Consider the following 19,258-nt stretch of genomic DNA (forward strand, 5'->3'; position numbering starts at 1 on the left):
TAGACATTAATGAATAAATAAATAAATAAATAAAATAGTAAACTACAATGGCGAAATGGTCTCTACTTAGATCAGTTCGTTACATAAATATTTCTACAGAACTGAAAATATTTATTCGAATCGAATATTTCTCAAGAAAAACGTTAAACTTTCCATGAAGGAAAATAAAATAAATACAATGATTAGTATTAATATGTATGTATATATATGCCGGTGTTTAATTTGCTGTAAGGAAAGGGATTTAATTATTCTTTGTAATCGTTTTGAAAAGGGAATATTGCATCAATATTTATTTATTAACATTAAATGCTGGCAATCAAGTATGGAATAATTCATTAATTAACTCTGGACCTTTCATACATACACTAGCATATGTAAGTATGTATGTACGCATATTTACATGTGCTCATAACAATGTACTTATGTTGATGTATGTGTGTGCATATATGTTCATGTGTGCATAAGCGAGTAAGGGCGGCGATTGGTAGCATCTGATTCCAACAATTCACCTAACGATCGCAACTTTCAGATTTGTTGATTCATTTTGTGTTCCGAGAATTTGATAAACAGAGCTATTAAATGTATTTATACTAAAAGACTTTCTATTAGTTTGCATTCAACTAAAATTCATCACAAATTGCCAGAACACAATGTTGCACTGCAAGGCCAGCTAATACAATTATCGACTGACATACAGATAAGTGTGTGTGTATGTAAGAGCATATAAAAGTATTTATTAAATGTAATTAAGAAATTTCCACTTCCGATTAACTCCATATGAGTATGCATGCAAGTGTCCGAGTATCTGTGCATGGGTGTGTTTGAGTGTGAAATTTGCGGTGCATTTTTTTGTTTGGTTTTTGAGGACAAATGCAAGTATTTTATTAACGTGAACGACAGAAATGCAAAAACCCGGCAGTAAAAACTAGAAAATAAAGCAGTCTCAAAAGCGCATTGGTTCTAAATATCCCACTTTAAGTTTGGTGCGAAAAAGTGCAAAGTGTGACAGGGACGACTGTGCTTTTGTGCTGGCAGAGTCGTTCACACAATCGCCGCATCTAAGCAAGTAGAGATCCAAATAATTAAATTACATAGGTATTGGCTTTGAAACCATCTTTTCAGTGCGCAATAGCACTGAATTACAGTTACTTTGTTAATGAATGTAACGCAGGCATGTCCTAGGGCTGTGATTTTTTTAATTGACTTAAATCATCGTTTCGTTTTTTTTTTTTTGAAGTTATATGCCTTCCCGCCCGGTTGAATGCCTCTGTTTCCGACATTGTTTTTATAAGAAGAAAAAATGTACATATATAAAAATCTATAAATCAAAACCCATGAGTGCACTGTAAAATACCTTGAACGATTTTAATTTTAATATTTAAACGCTTAAAAAATAGCCGAGATATAATACATTTATCGTTTTTTAGCATAAGTTTTTATGGTTCAGGAACTATAATAAAAATATAATTCTGTGCTGTATTCAACCATACATACAACCTGCAGTATACGGATATACCTAATTTGCCGGTTGCATTTTCGGTGTAACACCGCAAAACCGCATACAAAATGCATCCAAGTCGCAATTTACACAGGGAAGCATTTGGAAGGGAAGTATTTTCTTGCCCGTACGGGGGACACGCTTTGTGCTTCTTATTTCTATTGCTAAACTTAAACAAATGCAAGTATTATATAAAGCAACAAATGTTGACAAAAACAAATGTTGCCGTATGACCACCAGTGAAACATCAAAAGAGAATTTCCAATGTCTTCCTTCCGGAAGGATCTGTGTGTAAATCGGAGCATTCAAAACAAAAACGAACACTGCTCAGGTAGCAGCTATGGGAGTAGTAGCGCAGCAAAAATGAGAGTAGTAACGGTGGCTGGAGTACACATGAATAATTTCGTAAGTAGCGTTTCGACCGATTCCAAATTTTCTGCTACTACTCCAACAACAGAGAGCACTGAAAAATTTTTTGTGTAGTATTTTATGTTTTTCCCCTTTATTTTACTTCGCCTGTAGCATACATTTTTTTGTTGTCTATTTCACTCTGTTCGTGTCATTCTTTTATATTGCATATACAAGACGAGATAAATACAGAGCGCTCTTCTCTCATTTCTTTCTATTTGACTATCCCACCAATCGCTTTCTCGATCGATTACCATTCATGACTGAATTCATGACCTGACAATTCACATCTGATTTTAGCGAGGAAAGTGCAGTAAACGCTACCGCCCATACTGCAGAGAGTAGATTTTCTGTAGGGAGTTACCACATTATTGCACATATTTGTACGTGTAAACACACGAAGCGCCATTTGTATAATTTAAATGTTCACACTGTTTGTATCTCACAGTTGGGCCCCGTATATCTAAGGGAGGTATTGATGAATCATTTCGAAGTAATGGTGTGAGTCATAAGACTTAGATAAACACTTAATTTTTCGTAAACGTAATTGCGTATGCAGGTGCAAGCGGTCACCTTTTTATTTACATGCATATGCATACATACAGACATTCATACAGATTTACGGAGAAAGTCGTGCTGGATACTTAGAAATATTATTATTTAGGTGCTTTCACATTAATTTGGTTATACGCATCATGTAAAACACTCAACCGTCTTCGAGATATTTGATTTTAAAAATTATTTGTTTTTAATAAGAATAATTTTTTCCTTGTACGTATACTTTCTTGTTTAAATATTAGCTAAGATCCAAGTGCTCACTGATTTAAAGTACACTTTTCCATAACCGGCCATGCTTCTATACTACTTACTAAGAGTAGTTATTGTATAATCAAGACTCTTCCCCTAAACCCACTTTCGACAGACTCTTCAAGACTAACAACCGATCAAGAAAAGAGTGGCAAACTCAAAAGTCATGGCGAAGAAGGGAAATAAATTTTTACACGGATGGGCCCAAGCTATAAAATAAAGTAGGAGTATAGAGTTTTTTCAAAAGAATTAGGACTAGAATTATCTGTTCCATTTCCGGACGACTGTAGGCAACATTCTTAGCCATGAAGGAGGTAACTGTATACCTTAACACACGCGCCGTGACAAAAACTACCATAAATATCTCCTCGGATAGCCAGACGGCCATCAGATCAATGAAAGCAGCTATGTATGCTAAGGTCAAAGGTTGCGCAGGAATGCCTAGCAGCTTTGAATGATATTAGCAACGTCTTCAAGGTTAGTCTTACATGGGTATCGGGACATAGAGATATTGAAGGAAATTGCTAGGCCGCTGAGCTAGTCAGAAAGGGTACTAATCTTACTCTGCTTGAAAACAGAGGCAATATTGGAATTCCCATAGCAACTTACAATTTAAAGATACAAAATAATATTTTCCAGAAGGCCAATAGTGTGTGACAAGCAGGCTAATTTAGCCGAAAATAGATAAGGAAAGGTCAAGAGAATTGCTAAATCTAGCAAGAGGGATTGATTTGAATTAGATTTGTGGGGCGCTGGACAAGTCCAAGTACTCAGTCAGGAGACCATTGTACTGCCTATCAAGAGGAAAGGTCGTGGCTTGTGTTACCGGTCATTGGCTGCTTGGTAGGCACTCTTCTAGGCTAGGAGTATTTTCTCATGAATACTGCAGAAGTTGTAAGGACGAGGAAGAGAAAGAAACAGTAGAACACTTCCTCTGTAATTGTCCAGCCTTATCTAGGAGTAGAGCAAAGTTATTAGGAAAATACTCTTTTGGCTCTCTATCGAAACTATCCGGTGTCGGGATAAAACCTATCCTACGCTTCATAAGAGCGTCTAAATGATTTCAAATATGAATAAACACTGAGGCTCCCGTATTGCACAGTGGTACCAGTGTTACGAACCGACTGCCACGAAAACCTAACCTAACTTTTAACTGGAAACAATCGCAACACAATCCTGTTGATTTTGAATCATTCAACTTATTCAAGTGATGAGCAGTGTGTCATGTGTCCATAATTACATGCAGGTACATATTACTTATACATATATACGCAGTTGTGTTTGTGTGTTATTTTCGTTAGTGCATTGCAATTTTTATTTTTTAATAAACTTGAAGCGAATAAAAATATTACAAGCGCTTAGCACGAAAACTTCTGTGCATAATGATTGTTGCATGCGCTGTCGCAAATTAATGAGTTTTTATCTATTTGTTTTCGTTTACTTTTTTATTTCAGATTTAGTTGCTATGCTAATCGTGAATATAGAAACAAATTACCTTTATTTATAAAATGCGCTGAACAGCTACGCTGCAGGTTACAAAGAAAATTACATACATGCGTATATGTATGTGTGTATGTATGAGAAAAAATATTTCCAGTGCATATATGTGCATACATACATATGCATGGGCAATGGCATGTGTAGTCCACCCGTTGTTGACATTGAAACTTTTGTCACATACTTGCACGAGATTTCACTAATTAATGGACCACAACGTACACTGCAGGCCACTCACAACAAATGAGTCAAGTGTCATATGTATGTGATTCGTTGCCTCAATGGGCATTTCATATTCTTGAGAATCGTTCAATATTATCACGCAAAACAAGAACAAAACTCGCTTAAACTTCTCTCTTCGATTTAATCTGCTTAGTCAATCAGGCGCCATTAGTCGTGACAGCTGACGGAACAGCACGTGACAAACACACCCAAGCTGATCGCCGCAATTTGTTTTGTACCCGCCCTGGGCATGTGCGCTGCTCCACGAATTTATAATTTCTTGATAAATAATTTTTACATACAATGCAATGTTTATTACTTCACTGCTGGCTATTCAAACTAATTTGCATTAAATCCCACCATAGGCATTGAATCCAAATGCATCAGAATTATGCATACAAGTGTTTATGACTTATGCGAGCATATGTTTGTATATATGTATATATCGAACTACTTAGGACATTTTTTTGCTATCACTGTTGACGAAATTTGTGTTTTCGTCCAGTGGGCATCCTAAGAAATTTGTGATGGGTGCACTAAATTTTTGTGCCAAACATTTTTTCGCGCCTAACTAATTTTTAAAAATAACATTTTTCAACACCCTGCACGCAGCAGTTATTAGAAATCGGAGAAGCATGCAAATTAATAAAACACTACAAAAAATTGGCGCAATAGTAGCTATCTTTTCAGACAGTCAAGCAGCTGTCGAGGCCTTAGATTCCAATTCCATTTAAGCCGAACTAATTTTGGACTGTAGAGATAAACTAGAATTGCTGGTCATTGGCCTCAAATTACTCTGATATGGGTTCCCGATCATAGGAACATAGAGAGTATTGAGTTAGCGGACGAGCTAGCCAGAAAAGATTCAGCACTTGACATAACCGAGGCGGTGGCAGTTACTACTCCATTCAATACAATAAGAACATCCCTTGATTCACACAACTATGCTTTAGGCGAAAGAAGGTGGAAGTAATAAAGTGCATGTAGCACTACAACAAGAAAAACATGACCGTTTGGATGCTCTCTTCCAAACATCTCACGTATCACTGCAACCCTAACAGGTCGTTGGAAGGTAGGGAATCATGCAGCCAGACTTAACTTTCCTTTCAATCAAATCTGCAGAAGCTGTCAGACAGAGGGGGTGAAAAAAGTCTTTTCCACTATTTAAGCGAATGTCCAAATCTGGTTAGACTTCGCTCTTTCGGTAAACCTTTCCTACATCAAATAAATGAAATCTTCGGCATAGAGATAAAAAATACTTGAATCTCACGAAATAGATCTGACTCAACAAAAAATAACCGAAAAAAGGCATCACACGAGAACAGTAGTTATAACACGCCGCTAGTCGCTAATAGAATTATTTCAGCAGAAATACTCATCCACTTGAACAACAACAACAGATAACTCTGAACGGTTTCCAAAATTTCGAGGCCCGTAAAGCACACTCGACTGCATTTACTTAATTTTAATTCCTTTAACACTCAAATATCTCTTAAATTAAATGCAGGTTTAGATCTCGTTTTTTTTTTAACTTTTCCATACAAATGAATTCGTTTTACAAAAATGACAAGTAAAATCTTTCACAAGTCCGCTTGCTTAAAATAACCGTTTGGACCTTTTATGGTTCACACAGAAAATCAACACCCCAATCAATTTCTACCGCCAGGCCGGCGTCTACGTACTGACAAAAATTCTGGCAACTCACGTTTATATTTACATACAACTTTTGCTAGGCACGTGAGTCCATACTTATAACTTTTTTATTTATAATATTTTCTTACTACATATATTTATGTACATATTATTGTACAACATAGAAACTAATGCAAACACGAGTTGTTAGAGAAAGTGGCAAAAAAGTAGAGGAAACAGTGCAGTAAATCTTTGAAGAAGAAGGCATCTACTCAGCCAGAATTAACGAATAATACAAAGTGTAGATATATAAGTATATAAAGGGTGTTTTTTTAGAGGTTAGGTTTTCAAGATGAAATTAAACGTATATTATTTAATGTTATGGCCAAGAATTTAGCTTTATTATAAAGATAAGGGTTTGCCATTATGTTTTAAAAATGATTTCGGGCAAGTGGCCGCCGCGGCTGGCTCGAATAAATTCCAGCCGAGAGGCCCAATTTTCGACCACTTTTTGCAGCAATTGGGGCCGTATGTCAGCAATAACGCGCCGAATATTCTCTTCCAAGACGTCAATCGTCTCGGGCTTATCTGCGTAGACAAGCGACTTCACATAGCCCCACAAGAAATAGTCCAGCGGTGTTATATCGCACGATCTTGGAGGCCACGCCACAGGTCAACGGCGCGAGATAATGCGCTCACCAAAAGTTTCCTTCAATAAATCGATTGTTGCGTTGGCTGTATGGCATGTAGCGCCGTCTTGTTGGAACCAAAGGTCGTCCACATCAACATCGTCCAATTCAGACACGAAAAAGTCATTAATCATGGCTCTATAGCGCTCTCCATTGACTGTAACATTATGGCCGGCTTAATTTTTAAAGAAATATGGACCAATGATTCCCTCTGCCCATAGAGCACACCAAACAGTGACTTTTTGAGGATGTAACGGCGTCTCAGCAATGGTTTGTGGATTATGTTCACTCCAAATGCGACAATTTTGCTTATTGACATACCCATTCAACCAAAAGTGAACTTCATTGCTGAACAAAATTTTCTTGTGAAAATCGGGATCGGTGGCCATCTCGTTTTGGGCCCATTCACCGAACGTGCGACGCGCTTGATGCTCGTTCGGCTTCAATTCTTGCACGAGTTGGATTTTATAGGCCCGCAAACCAAGATCATTCCGCAAAATCTTCCATAAAGTGGATGGGCACATCTCCAATTGCTGCGCGCGATGGCGGATGGACTCATTCGGGTCTTCTTCGATACTCTGCTCCACAGCAGCAATAGCGTCTTCGGTGCGCACTGTACGACGTCTCTGAGGATGCGTATTGTCCACTAGAGCAAACGTGGTGAGAAACCGATCCATGGTTAATCGAATTAGTGACTCTGATGGACGATTATGTCGACCGAATATTGGATGCAGCGCGCGATGCGTCGCGCGAACCGAACCATTATTTTCGTAATAAATTTGCACGATTTGCAAACGTTGTTCAGGTGTAAGTCTATTCATTATGAAATGGCAAACCAAACTGAGCATAAATCAAGTGACAGCTGTCAAAAAGACCATCTACGAAAAAAGTAGTGCCAATTTGAAAACCAAACCTCTAAAAAACACACCCTTTAGTAGGTATGTGCAACTAGTATATAGAGGTGAAGCTTAATCTTATCTACATATACATATGTACATGTGTATATACATACGCGCCCTCTATGTAGGCACATGTAGTTGTATATCATAGTTTTGACCATTTATATATTTACTATTTAACTTTTTTTATTTTTGTTATAACAATAAGTTTATAAGTGTATACTAAACGAAAACCGTGTAACTCAAAGTTTCAAGCTTCGTAAAAAATGTTTAAAAATTCAGCAAACTTTCAACAAAATTTCCCACTTTTAGTGAGAGTTTTTAGAAAAAGTCTGTGATAAGGTGCAAGTTCGAAGTGGTTCAAAAATCGCTTGGTTTTTTTACAATTTTTTGTGACGATCTTAGGTATTTTTTCCATATAAAAACATTCACGCATTCGTTTGCTAAAAATATCAAAAATACGATATCCTACAAAAAAATAAATGGCTACAAAACTGCTCACACAGAATTTTTCTAAATCTTCTGGCCAAAAAGTTTGGAATTTTGATGATTTTTTTGAAATTTCTGATTTTAATGATTTTTTTTTTTAATTTTGCTCAAAAGTTTAAATTTGAGTTATATGGTTTTTGCTGTTGTGTGAACTATATTTTTATAAAAAAAAAAAATAAAAAACTATGTAATAAAAAATTAATAAATAGTCAAAACTTTGCAATACTCATATGTCGCGTTGCTTTTATTGTGAACACAGGTGTATACGCATAAATTTGTAGTTTACTAGTCACACGGCAAAAATTGTGCATGAAAAGCATGCAACAGTGCGCCTAAATATGATAAGCTTAAGCCGGCACCGCCCGTGCTAATTTTCATGGAATCGCACAGAGGAGCCTCTTTTTATACCGCGCGTTTGTTAGAGAGTCGTCAGAGGCGGATAAACGTCAATGATGGTTCTGCCAAATTCTCTTACGCTCGTAGCTTCCGAAAATATTTTATTGTATTTATGTGCGTATTCAAGAAAAAACGTAATATAATAAGCAAACAGCGCAATAGCGCATGCGCATCGCCACTTAAATATTATGTGCATATTATTATAAATATCCCCACTCTGTTTTTTAAATACGTAAAACACTGCTAAAAACAAATGGTGAAAAATGTGGTCTACACTCTGTCAAAAAAGAACTGGAAATTGATCAATAAAATAGCAATAAATAAAACAATAAAATATAGGGCAAAATACTGCTGAAGCGTTCGTATGCGTACTCGTGTATTACGACTGTTTGCAAATCGAGCGAAACGTCGCTACGTAAATACGTAAGCAGATAGACGCAGATAGATATTTTCCACTGGTTCGTTGTCGTATTTTAACATAACTCAGAATATTATGGGTATTGCGGTATGAAACTTTCAATAAATACTGAGCTTAGTTTCAGCTAATAATAAAACAAATAAGAAACTAATCTTAGATGGAGTGTTTTTCAAAAACTATAAACAAATTTTACAAAACATTTTTAAGAAAAAAATAAAAGTTTTCTTCCAAACAAATTTCGACAAAAAATTTTTAACAAAAAAAATTAAGTTTTTCCCGAAAAAAACGTTTCTTAAAAAGTGTTTTTTATACTAAAAAATAAAAAAAAGTGAAAAAGAACCAAAAAAGTATTTCACTTTGAAAAACTGTATACCAAAATTTTCAACAATGAATAAATAAATAAATCTCTACTTATTACTTTTTTCTCAAAAACCGTTTCAGTTTACTTCTTATTATACTCAAACCTGCCTATAAATACACTAATTTTAAGAAAAACTTACGACAATGTCCAAAATACTTGGATCTCTTAATATGCAATCCCTCAAATCTGATGAGTTCCAGGCCAGAAACTCTTTTACAATAACAACTTTGCAGATGCTACGTTATCGTGACAAAAAATCTATGATCTTTTGCACACATCTAAGAATGGGGCCTACAGTTTTAAGCCGACTCCGAACGGCAGATGGTTTTTTGAGTAACTTGTTCATGGCAGAAGTACACTCGGTGGTTTGCCATTGTCAATTCCTAGACTCGCCTTCGGCAGACGTAACAAAAACTACTATAAATGTATTCTCGAATAGCCAGGCGGTTATTAAATGAATTAATGCAACTATACTAAGATCAAAGGCTGCAAAGGAATGCCAGGCAGGCCTAAATGATAATAGTGTCGTATTTAGTCAGCCTTATTTGTGTTCCGGAGCACAGAGATATGGAGGATTTGTAAAGCCAATGAGCTAACCAGGAAACAGGAAAGGTAAAACTCTTCAACTGATTAACGATAGAAGTACCATTGGGATGAAATTGATATTGAAATTTGAAAAGGTCGAGCCAAGGAGCACCTTGAGATTTGGTGGCTCCTAAAACACTCAGGCTAAAAAGCCCATTGTATTTAAAGCTCTGGAAAGAGGGTAGATAGTCAAAGAGGCAAGGAGAAAAGTATCAGAGAAAGAAATATTAAAGAATAGAGACAGAGATGGAGATAGTTAGTCCTGTGAGAGTTTTCCAGATCCTTTGGCAAATCTGTAAATATCCTCCAGTTTTAGGGAACGAATATTACTCATTCTTACGACATAAGAACCCAAAACTCTTAGCCGTGATCTAGCAAAGGCAGGACACTCACAAAGAAAGTGCTGAGTGCTATCCGCCTCCTCCAAGCACGACAGGCACATTGGGTCCTCCATGAGTCCAATGGTGGTCATATGCTGACCCCATGGGTTGTGTCCTGTACTGATACCGACCATCAACCGAACGTCTTTCCTTCCAAGTTTTAGTAGAGAGTTTGACAGTTTTCTGTTCAGACTTATCACAAAACACTTTGCAGTTCTGCGGCGTTCTAGACCGGACCATCGCTCTTTATGTAGATTGCCTACATAATCGCTGATCCAATTCATGATTCCTGCGGAACTGATTCCGATTATTGGCTCTGGCCCTTGTGGGGGAACCGCTGAACCGTTGGGATACCAAATTAATATTTAAAAATAACATTATCCAACAGACCAATAGGACAAGGAAAGATGCAGACGCATGCATAACAGCTAAGATACTGCGGCCGCTAGTAGGAAAAAGACAAAGGAACTGCTTAGCCTTTCAAGAGAGGATATCTCGAAGACCGTGGCTTGTATAACCGGTCATTGACTATTTAGCAGATATGAAAGAGGAAGAAACAGTTGAGCACTTCCTTTGCAATTGTCCAGCCTTAGCTGAAATCAGAGCAGGTTTTCTAAGCAGATACTTTTTCAATTCTGTTACGGAATTGTCTGGCGTGGGCATAGGACGAATTCTGCGGCCGCTAGTAGGAAAAAGACAAAGGAACTGCTTAGCCTTTCAAGAGAGGATATCTCGAAGACCGTGGCTTGTATAACCGGTCATTGACTATTTAGCAGATATGAAAGAGGAAGAAACAGTTGAGCACTTCCTTTGCAATTGTCCAGCCTTAGCTGAAATCAGAGCAGGTTTTCTAAGCAGATACTTTTTCAATTCTGTTACGGAATTGTCTGGCGTGGGCATAGGACGAATTCTGCGCTTCATAAAAGCCACGTACGCGTAAAGTCTAAGTGAGTTGCTCGTACAGACCGACTACCAGCATAACCTAACTTAACTTAACGTAGGGTTGCACTACTCTTCCCTAACGATTCAGCAAGGGTTGTTCTTACCTGGTGCAACTTACTTAGCGATTGTGTTTAATATATAAATTTGTAGCCAGCTAAAAATTGCACAAAAGCTCAAAGGTTGCATCAAATCGTTAGTCGATGATCATCTTTTGCCACCAGTAAAACAAAAGTGTAATGTTCTATTTTTTCATCAACACACTCTATCACACACCATGTACTTATATGTATACGTACATATGTAAATAGATTTATAGATGACACGCTTCTTCTCCGATTTTTTTAATTAACTCTTCACTGCATACGCGCCAATATATGGTAATGCAGTTTTGATTCAATTTAATTTCCAAATTAACTATTTTCAAACTATTTTAGCCTATCAAATATATATTTAGAAATAATAAAATGCAAAAAAATTACGCATGATTTTATGACATTTAGAAATAACCTCACTTTTGTGCAAGTGGGTGAAAAAGCAGAATTGAAGTGCGAGTGATTCATTTTTAAATAACGATAACAGAGTAAAACGTAAGCAATTTTTGACAAAAAAATATTTTCAAGGAGTTATGGATACTCATCTTTCTCGAGTGATAATATAAAACTTGTTCACTATTTTTCTTTTAATATGCCTTACCAAGTTATTTTCACCGTGAAACATTTTTTTTTCAACGCTTTATTAGTTCATGCAGTATAGGGTTAATTTTAGCGTCATACCATTTATCTATATTAATCTGACCTTACCAGTTGCCACTTTCAAAATTAATATTGCTTGTATGAGAATGCATAGGTACTCGTATAATTAATGCATTGGTTAAAAAAACTGTGACTGTATTCCATACATTCGAAATAGAATTTCTATTCATCTAATAAACAAAAGAAACATTTTGAATTGAAAGGGCAATTCATATTTTCTAAGGAGAAGATAACTTTCCTTATGTATGTTTACGGTAAAATATTCTACATGCGATGTATTCTAAAGAGTAACAGCACCAGGCATCCATTTTGCTTTCGGTAAATACAAAAAAAAAAAGTCAAGCACATGAAGTACAATCACGTGAAAGTTTTCACAAAATATTCTAATCCCCAAACGCACTTTTTTCTACCTATTTACGTGTATGTACCCTATCAATGTATGGACGTATGTATGTAAGTATATGCGTATGTATGTATTATACAGTGTAGATGTAAATGATGTATGTAAGTGTGTACGTTGAAAGCACACAACCCAGACTTGCGTGTTACACGCAAAGTTCTAATAAAAACTCAAAGAAGCCAACAAATACTCACACAATATGCATATGAATGTGTTTAAGTGTGTGTGCACATGTTTTTGAATACAAGGAGGACATGGGCACACTCCCATTCTTCCATCGTGGATTCAGGGCAGCTTGTGAACTCTGTCAAAATGCTAATTTCAAGGGCTCTAATTAGGACAAAGGTCAAAGTTCAGTTTTTTCACTAACAAAGATCCCCCTATATTTCGTTTTGGTCAAAAATAATTTACACGTTTCACTTTACTATATTCTGAAAGGGATAAGACAAAATTTAAGTAACTACTCGCGGTGACCAAAACTTTAAAACTTTTTTAACGATATGCAGGGCATTAAATAACTACAGCACAGGGACTTATTGACAAGTTTGGAGCATTTATTTGTTTGTTATTTAATTTTGATTGTTTTTTATGAATATATATATGCAAGTTTCAAACTTTGTGCAAATAAAAAAAACTCCAATAAATTTTCATCAAATCACACTTTTTCATGCGAATTTCTACAAAAATTTTGAACTAGCCGGGGCTAAATTTAAAGTCGACTTTCTTATCATCACAAATACGCATCAAATGAAAGTCGGTTCAATGGAAAGCAAAGTTTATTTATTACATTGTAATTTATTCACTCAGAATTTCGGCAAGTAATCTTTGCTTCATAAATACAAAGATATCAATCCTAAAATTTCTTTTTAATTCTTTATGAAACTGCTGAAAAGCTCCTTCCTAAAATCCAAAAAATAATTTGCAAAAGCTTATTTATTGGTTTTAATTTTAAAACTTTAACAATCAGATATTAAACATTTTGTGAATGTCTTTTTTATTTTTTTTATATTAAATTCCAAGTTATTTATATTTATTATAGTTTCAGAAAATTCCGAAATATGTGGTACTAAATATGACGAGTTTGAGGGTTATAACCCATTGAGTTTTGGTATAATAAAGCGCAAGCTTGAAGTGGCTCGAAAATCGCGTTGATTTTTCACAATTTGTTTGCTGACGGTTTTGGGTGTTTTCTTCTAATTCAATATTAACCAAAAAAATTGCGGTAAAAGTGCCGCATGTACTCGTATGTAAGCAGGTACGCGCATACTCAAAAACACAAACGCATACAAATAACTTAAATGTATATATGGTGGTGGTGGTAATATGCATATGTATGTGTACATATTTAGGAATTATGTTCATTTAGACTTATTTATTTCGACCACCTCCTCGCTTAATTGCCAACTGACATTCTTAGCACAAATTCTGAATATCGTTATGAGCTGTCATTATCGGAGTGTTGTGCATTTGACATTTGTATGTGACATGAATCGATTCTAATGCTGGCAGTCGGTTGCGCAATTCGCACATATAAGCCAATACGAACATACATACAAATGTATATCCCTGTAGGTAAAGTAGTATGCGAATAAAAAATGAAGAACTATTTCAGAGCGACGTTTAGTTGTTCCAATTTCGAAACTTTATTCGGCAAAATTTTACTGCAAAGTGGCCCGTATCTGATGAATGAATTAAGGTAGAAACCGGTTTAGGAGGCCGAAAGTTTTGTGTTTTTCGTGATTTTTTTTTTTTTAACAAGGAGGGAATAATCAGAAATTGTTTAAACTTAGAGGGTATTTTATTCATATTTTTAAATACACTTTTACATTTTTTCAAGCTATTTCCGCCGTAAGCAGTTGTTCATGGTCGATCGCCATCGCAGTATCTGGTTGATGGGCATTCCTGAAGTTGTTGTTTTTCTCTGTAATCAACAACAATTTTTTCCACATGTTTCCTAAGAATATGAACCTAATTTTGATAAAATAATATTGAAAATTCATTTTTCATACCATATTTTTTCATCTATTGTAGTTTGCTTAAAAAAAAATTTTTTATGATAATATAATCCAAGAATTAGGTTCATATAATGAGAATTGAGTAAAGAACATTCCCCAAAAATTTCATAACGATTGGTCGAAAACTTTTTGAGCTAGAGTGCCCAACAGTCAAAAAAGTCGATTCGAAAAAAACGCCGTTCTAACTACCGCGCGCTACGGTGCCGAACCGACGGGCGGTCACTTAAGTGCTCATAGAATCGGGAATTCTTGAGTAGTTATACTAACAATTTATGTAATAAAAAAAATTTCGATTTTTTGATCAGTCTAAACTGGTTTCCCTCCTTAAGATTTCATACAGTTCCTTTCATTCTTATCCAGAAGCTTTTTTCTGTGTTTATTTTAAGCAGCCAATTTTCCCTCTTTGCAGGCGAGATATGTATACACATACATATACTGTCTGTCTGTATACTCTGGGAAAATTTCAAAATTCGACTGAACTCCTGACTACTTTCGCTTTTCAAACAAAAAGTCATCAACGCGCCACACAGTCTTTCAGCTATTATCATTTAGTAAAACACAATTCTGCTTCACTCATTCAATCTCCACATGTTAAATATTTGCCACTTTGGTTTTTCACTCTATGGCTTATATAAAAATTAATGTAAATATTTGGCGTTCACGTGTTCTTACATGCTTAAGTACATAGAGCGACATTAGCCAAAGTATTTATATGGGCTGTGCTATAATTTTAGTATGTTTGCCCATCATATAATAGTTGCTTATTTAAATGTACATATGTATAAAATAAAAAATAAATATATAAATAAGCAAATAACCCTAGCGACTACACAATTTCGTAAACAATTCGCTCTTCTTGTCGCTAGCAGCAAAGCCTACTTTCAGCAGAAGTCTTGAGAAATGCAGTCGCTTTTTAACTTGACTTGAGGCAATGTAACTCAGGCCAGTTTGAAAGTCATATGGCTTGTGTTTATGATGGCAGTATGGCTTTAAGAGTAATGCGTCAACTATAGCAACGCGTTGGATGAAATGGTTACGAGTTAATATTTTTATAATAAGTTAGCTTTAACAAGTGACTAGCGTAGAAAAATTCAGAACAATTGGCATCAACTTCAGCACTTTAATCTCATTTTAAACTTTTTAGGAGAATTTCACTAAACAAAGTTCGGCTGGCAATGGCAAGCCTCCGAGTTTATTTCTGGCACGAAAAAGCTCCTCATAAAAAAATGTCTTCCGCTCGAACTCGGCTTAAAACAAATACCCAGAAAGGGTCTAAGCGCCACCCCTTCTTGACAGCTGATTGTTAATTTTGCAACTAATCTGCCATATGTGAACGGGTAGATAAATTTTTGTGGATTTATTGCTAATCACAGCACATGTGAACATACTTTAAGACGGCACCGAAAAAAATTCACCAGTTTCTTATATGGAAAATAGAAGCAACACCTGGTTCTGAATTCACTAGACGAGGACTAGTGCGCTTTCATATAGGGGCACTTGCGAAAGCAAAAAGAGCGTACCTTTTTAGATACTCGTGCTTGTACATAGTATATGTATGTACGTATGTACATGTATATATGGAATTAAAAAAGTAGAATTTAGTACAATGAAGAAGTTTCCTAATTTCCACTTTTTTATAACTTTCCACTGCAGCTGATTTGTATTGTCGCTGTTGCTGTATTACTGTCCTAAAAAAGATATTTTTACTCAATAGCGGGCGCATGTGCTGTTTATATGTATAAATTTTTAAAATGCTCACGTAGCCTGCAAACATATAAAGCAAAAAATTATATGGCAATGTTTTGTCGAAGTCAGCTCATATAAAATGTTCAGTAGGAAGTCTACGGGTAGCTGTAGAGTTTTAATAAAGAAAATAAATTATCGAATAAAGAATAATAAATAAATGCTATTCAACGCGACTGCGCATTGAGTTGCGAACCTGCCATTCGTACAAAGAATCGTGCATGCGTATGAATATGAATTTGCGTACATGCTTACATACTTGCATACGTACGTACGTACATATATACAGACATATGTACATGCATGCGACAATTTGATATTAAATGAACGTCAACGATTATGCGACATTCATGCAGGCATATATACTCGCCCACACCCACACACACACACATATATATATATGTTAAAATGTATGTAAAGATCTATACATATGCATGCATACAAATTAAACGCACGTGAAAAGGTAAACGAACTACAAAACGCGTAATTCGAATTGATGATTTCAAACTTGAATACGGAAAATGGATTAGTTCCTTCATTATTATATTTATACGAATTTTTCGTACTTAGCTACATACGATTTAACAAAATCATTAATACATATTTAATTGAAATAATAGGTGTTTGTCTTCGACCCAATTGAAAGCCGACACTTGAAGTCGCGCAAGCTGCTTTCGTACCATAAATCATGTCTACCCATTTGCTGACATTCCCAAAGGATTCTTTCAATGACTTTTGTAAAGAGGAGTTAGCGCTTGACGGCCTCTGTCTCTATTAATACATTGCACGCAGTATAAGAGTCTTTACGTCATGCATTACCATTATGTTTTTCTCCATGACATCATGCATTTTTTTTTTTGATTTTGGTGAGTGAGGTATAGCTCAAAATGCCTTCGCACTTACAGCGACCGTCGTCTACTGCGTTGAGTGGTGTGGCCACTAACACAATTCCTTCTCTCTCTCCTTTTTGCATTACTTCGGGAGAAAGTGTATCGACTTATTCCCGTCTGATATCGTCGAGCCTCAGGCGTTCGTGAGTGTCATACGTCAATCGAACAGTTAGTGCCTCTTTACACAAAAGTCATCGTGCATGACACTCCACAGAGCACATCCTCTAAAATAGCACTTCACATTTTATTTATCAAATTGTCCATCAGCTTCATTATTTCTTAATTTCAGCAGCACAGCTGGCAAGTTTTTCCTATTACATTAAAACTTTCAGGGTTGTTCAAGATGTCATTCAAGTTTTCCTCTTCAGATCGATATTTTTTACTTTGTGGAAAGTTCTTTTACTAATTGAAACAATTATTTATTTATTGTCGCTAAGTCGAGAACGACATCAAGACGCGCGCCACAAATAGGATGAGGAGCTCAGCCAAACACCCAAAAGAAAAGGGTGTACGCGCCAATTATATATATATATATATGTATAAGTGGAGAATGTTAAAAAATACTTGAAGAGGTCAGCTTCGAGATCCTGACTTCACACTATATTTTCTGGTAATTTGATATGCCATATCTTCTACGCCGCGTTTAGTCTTATTATAAAATGTAATAGTTTCTGCGCCGCCGTAGGCGAATGGGTTGGTGCGTGACTACCGTTGGGAATTCAGAGAGTTTTTTCTAATAACAGTCGTCCCTCGGCAGGCAATGCCAAACCTCCGAGTGTATTTCTGTCATGAAAAAGCTCCTCATAAAAAAATATCTGCCGTTCGGAGTCGGCTTGAAACTGTAAGTCCCTCCATTTGTGGAAAAACATCAAGACGCACATCACAAATAGGAGGAGTAGCTCAACCAAACATCCAAAAAAGGGTGTCCCCGGTATCTTTTTTCTGTGTTTTTCAATGTTGACTGCATTATGTTTTGTTTTAGATGGCTTATAAATTTCAGATGCAAATCGCGGTAAATTATCTTCTTTTTGAAGTGAAACTTCTTTAGGTGCGTCGGGGGCCCAAGGCAGATTGAAAATAGGCGAGTGAAACGGTAAGTTCGGAGCGTTACCGAAATCCGTCAAATGGGCGGGGCCAAGGAGCAGCTGCTCCTTCCCACTCTCGCCTATTCGCTCTCTCTGTCGCTCTCTCGCATCGCAAGCGCTGAACGATGTGAGGGAGCCACCGAGACACGCCGTCTTCGAAATAATATGAACTGAAATGTATATAGCACACAAGTAAGCATTGAAGTAGACTGGCGACATGCAGGCAACCGACAATCGACAACCGACAACGGGTATTATAGATAGCCATAGCCCGTGCAAATGAGTGCTGTGTGTGAGTATCAGATAAAGCGCCGATTGGATGTGTGTAAGCGGGAAAGCAATAAGAAACTGCTGTGAAGTAAATAGATGGTAGGTATGGAGGAGACGAAGCGATGCAATGAGTGCGTTTGCCAAACGAGCGACGATAGTTGAAGTAGAAGGTTGTAAAATGACATTTCAACCGTTTCGGTGATCAAAGCAAATTGATTAACGCGCCAAAAGTAGGCAAAAAATACCATTGGAAGTGCAAAGAAATGTCAGCGTCAAGTGCAACACTGCACCCAAATGTCAAATTTGAAGCTAATAAGGACAAAAATAAATAGTACAAATTTATGTGGAGTGATATAGAAAAAAAAATATGAAAACCTGAATTTAACACGAGAGAGGGGGGAGAGATCTAAACCGGAGCTCCCATGCATGGAACAACCAACTTAGAAGTTTCACTTCTACCGTGCGTGAGTCTGACAGACCCTAGTTTTTTTTTTTTGCTTAGCCAGCTTCTGAAATTCTCTTATATTTCCACAAATTGTTTCCGCTAAAGTAGTCCGGTTTTCTAATTTCATTTTGATGTCAGTCATTTGCTGGTAAAAAAGTTATCACGTGCCCCCTTAGGGCAAAAAACTCACTCAAAGTGCTCACATTGAGGATTGTCTTGTTTCGTCCTTTTCCATTTGCGGGAATCCATTTATAAGAAATTTACTTTGTAGAATAGACACCACCCAAAATTTTATTCCGAATCGGCATCTCCCTTTGGTAGGGAATAATTGTTCATCAATCGTGATTATCTGGCTATTTTCAATGAATGAATTCCAAACATTTGATATTAAAGCGAATTTATCTGTTTAGAATCGTAAACTCTATTCATTTCTTT

General features: G+C 36.3%; 1 protein-coding gene across 9 annotated transcripts in view; it reads left to right on the top strand.

The window, feature by feature from the left end:
- LOC128868315 (matrix metalloproteinase-14) overlaps positions 1-19,258 on the top strand; it is an 89,561-nt gene that overhangs the window by 46,710 nt on the left and 23,593 nt on the right. The window lies entirely within an intron of this gene.

The sequence above is a fragment of the Anastrepha ludens genome, chromosome 6 (assembly GCF_028408465.1).
Source record: "Anastrepha ludens isolate Willacy chromosome 6, idAnaLude1.1, whole genome shotgun sequence".
Classification (NCBI taxonomy): domain Eukaryota; kingdom Metazoa; phylum Arthropoda; class Insecta; order Diptera; family Tephritidae; genus Anastrepha; species Anastrepha ludens.